Here is a 4,243-nt window from a genome sequence, read left to right on the forward strand (position 1 = left end):
GGAGATCCTCCTACCTCTGCCTCCCAAATCCTGGGATTAAAGGCTTGTGCTACCACACCTGGCTGTCTTCTTCTCCTTCTCCTTCTCCTTTTCCTCCTCCTCCTACTTCTTCTTCTTTTTTGAGGCAAGCCCAATAGATAGGCTTTAAAAAAATTTCTTTCTTTATTTATTTATTTGACAGAGAGAAACAGGGAGAGAGAGCATGGGTGTGCCAGGGTTCCAGCCACTGCAAATAAACTCCAGATGTGTGCATCCCCTGTGTATCTGACCTATGTTGGTCATAGGGAATCAAACCTGATTCTTTGGCTTTGCAGATAAATTCCTTCACTGCTAAACCATCCCTCCAGGCCTAGACAGGTTTTTCTTTTAATGCTTCACAGGCAAGTGCTTTAACAGCTAAGCCATCTCCCCAGCCCAGGTATCTTTATTTTGTACACTGCTAGTTGCAGGGATACAGGCTCAAAAGAACATACCTCAGTAAGACTAAAAGGCAACTCCAGTCCAAACCTAAAATTGACTCCAGTTGGAGATCAGGAACTGCCTTCTGTTTTCTTTACTTCTGGGTTTTTCTTCCTTCTAGGAATTATTTATTTATTTTTTGGAACACTAGCAGCTTCTTCTCTCTGGTCTACTAATCAAAGTCTTCTATATACATTTAAGTTTAATCAATTCAACTTGAAACCTAATTTCCATATAGGCCAAGGACATAAAAACCCCAATACAGAGTTTTCACTGGTCACCCCATTTCTCCTTTATAAAATATATTCATTCTTTTAGTTCTGTTTTTCTAGTGAACCCTAACTAATATAGTCTTCTCCATCTTATTCAGTATCAGCTTTGAATAAACCTGTTTTATTCCACCAACTTATATCTCTGGGAATTTTTGTAAAGTGCAGAGCAGTACAGACCTCAGAGTTAAATAACATAATTGTTTGACCAACTGTCCAAATAATACACAAACTCCCTGTAATGTTTTTTTAAAGGCACTAACTAAAAAAGAAAACTTTACTCAAGAGTAGTTCAAAAGTTGGGGAGATTTCTAAGAATTTAGGTGAGCTACGGTTAATGTGTTGTAGACTGGAATCATTTAAGGGAGACTAGGTAATGTGACCACACTATATTTGTGAAATGTCACTTTAACATCACCCTCTGACTTCTACCCTTCAGTATGAATGATTACATTGCTAATGGATGGATCCCAGGTCTCTGAGAAAGACTTCTGGATTGCAAAGCTGGCAAAAGGCTAGAAATGTTTGACCTCCAAGAGACAGAGAATTTGCAATTGCAAGTTTCTGAAAGTAAATTCTCTAGTTAGCAATAAATAGAAGTCAATAGGAGTGCCAGTTGTGGTCAGTCTTAGAAAAACAACCTCACACTGGGGACATAGACACTGGCCACGTTGACTAGGCATGAAGTATCTGGAGCAAACTGCATGCTTTAGGGAAGAAGCAAGATCTCAGTACAGTTTTCTGATTATACAGCAAAGCTATGCCCTCACTAGAAAATAACTCTTCTTTTTATAAACAGTTACTAACTTAGAGCATATTTGGGGATCAGAACCCCTAACCATACTCTCAAACATGTGTGAGAATCTTGAGCCCTTGTGAACTCAACTATCTCAAAGCCATGGAGTCAGCCTTGCACAGCAGTACTGCCTCCACAGGGTCAGGACTGGATAGCAATGCCAGCATTGTTTAATTAGAAGTTTTGACAATATTTATCTTTAATGGCACATAATGTATTAGTGCTTGACTGTAATGGAATTTTAAACACAGAAATGCTCTTATTAATAAACTAATTCCTTATTACCAGTGAATTGTGAGGAAAAAATTAATTATAATAATAAAGTACTTAAGTGGGCCAAGTTTTCAAAGTTTGGTAACATTAAAGAAAATAATCTTGAGTTACGGATCTTCGGGGGTCGCGCGTCGGGCACAGAGCGTTCTGGGAAATAAAAGTCGCTATGGTCTGCGGATGATCGTGGGCGGCTGCTACGTGGGATCCCGGGGGGGAAAATTAAAGATGACAACCGCAGCCAGGCCCACTTTTGAACCTGCAAGAGGGGGAAGAGGAAAAGGAGAAGGCGATTTGAGCCAACTGTCAAAACAGTATTCAAGCAGAGACCTTCCCTCTCATACAAAGATAAAATACAGACAAACTACTCAGGATGCCCCTGAAGAGGTTCGTAACCGTGATTTCAGGAGAGAGTTGGAAGAGAGAGAGAGAGAGAGCAGCTGTTAGGGAAAAAAACAGAGATCCTCAAACCCCAGAACACACAACTTCATCAGTGTCAAAGAAGCCCCGCTTAGATCAGATCCCTGCTGCCAACCTGGATGCAGATGATCCTCTGACAGATGAGGAAGATGAAGATTATGAAGAGGAGAGTGATGATGATGATACTGCAGCTCTTCTTGCAGAACTGGAAAAAATTAAAAAGGAAAGAGCTGAAGAACAGGCCAGGAAGGAACAAGAACAAAAAGCAGAGGAAGAGAGAATTTGGATGGAAAACATTCTAAGCGGAAACCCTCTCCTTAATCTCACTGGCCCATCCCAGCCTCAGGCCAACTTCAAAGTTAAAAGAAGATGGGATGATGATGTTGTCTTCAAGAACTGTGCAAAAGGTGTAGATAATCAGAAGAAAGATAAAAGATTTGTGAATGATACACTGCGATCTGAATTTCACAAAAAGTTCATGGAGAAATACATTAAGTAGTGCAGTTTTGTGTGCTTAATTAAAGATGCAAAATGTTTAGGATCGGTTTGATTTTTTTGTTGTTCTTTTTTCTTTCCCAGTGTATAAATTAAGTTCCAAAATATGTCTTCTTTCTATTATAGCACCTCATTTCATAATAAACTTGGGAACTGGTCTCACTGCTTTCCAGTTGCTGAATGTTCCCAGTCATACATTTTCTTTTTAATATGGGGGAAAGGAGTCTGCTTGCAATAAATATTTTTAACCTAAAACAAAATAAACAAAAAAAAGTGACCTGAAAAAAAAAAAAAGAAAGAAAATAATCTTGAAGACTCTTAGAAGGTTTTTGTGTGTTTGTTTGTTAAAAAAAAAAAAAAAAAAAAAAAAAAGCCTTTTCCTTAGTATTTGATGCTCATAACCAGTTCAGATGTATTTAAGTAAGATGTATTTAAGTTTCATGAATGGCTTTTCTTCAAAGGTTTTTGTTCCACTTGTATTCCATTTGCACCAAGATTCTGATAGTTTGAGGATTTTATTTATGCAGTTTGTGTGTGGTCAGGTTGTGATAACATTCTCACATACCTTTGTATTTCTGTCATGAGGTGAGTGTGGGATAAAGAGAGGAAAATGGTCCAAAATCATTCATGAGTAATCTGTACCATGATTCTCCTAATAATTGGCCCTACATAGATGCTTATTATCTATTGTGAACATATGTGGATACAGTCTGACATACTCATGACTCCGAGGTTCATAATTCATGTTTTCCAATCAATATCAAAAGCCTCAAATTTCCAGGTCATGTTTGTGCACTGAAGAAACACAGACCATCAAGTTGTGATCCTGAATAATATGGAATCAGGTAAGGATGAAGATGGGCAGGTAAACAAAACCATCTGCATTTGCTTTGAGGACTGGCTTAGGGGATTATAAGCAGAGTACGTGTACACAAGCAGTTTTAGCATGTGCTGTGTTATGACTTCAGATAAGAAGTTAGAACAGTGGGCCTCAGCACAGCATTATTAATGAAGGAAAAGTCCATGATTAATATCAAGCAATTTGATGTAGCATTTCCATAAGTATGCATGTCATGATGCCATATGTTCTCACAGTAGATGTGGAACCTGTATGCTGTGCTGGTTATAAAGAGAGTGAATCATGGTCCAGAGTGTTTCAGAACTTGTGAGAGTTCTCCCTCCTCCCCTCTTTTACTATTTTTTTAAAATATTTTTATTTATTTATCTATTTGAAAGGAGATTTTATATATTTATGATTATATATGTGTATGTTCATATAGATATATACATACATATGTATATTATATATAATGTGTCTTATGTTATATATAAAACCTAATATATTTTACATATACACAGGGAGAGAGAATGAGTGAATGAAAATGGATATACCAGGGCCTGGTGCCACTGGAAACTCCAGATGCATGTGTCACTTTATGTATGTGTCTTTACATGGGCACTGAGGAATCAAACCCAGGTTGTTGGACCTTGCAAGCAAGTGCCTTTAAGCACTAAGCCATCTCTCCAGGCCCAC

The 4,243-nt window shown here is 38.0% G+C and overlaps 1 pseudogene; it reads left to right on the forward strand.

The window, feature by feature from the left end:
* Positions 1–2,022: 2,022 nt before the first annotated feature.
* LOC101613411 lies at positions 2,023–2,713 on the forward strand (annotated as a pseudogene).
* Positions 2,714–4,243: the final 1,530 nt, after the last annotated feature.

This window comes from Jaculus jaculus, chromosome 3 (genome assembly GCF_020740685.1).
Source record: "Jaculus jaculus isolate mJacJac1 chromosome 3, mJacJac1.mat.Y.cur, whole genome shotgun sequence".
Taxonomy (NCBI): Eukaryota; Metazoa; Chordata; class Mammalia; order Rodentia; family Dipodidae; genus Jaculus; species Jaculus jaculus.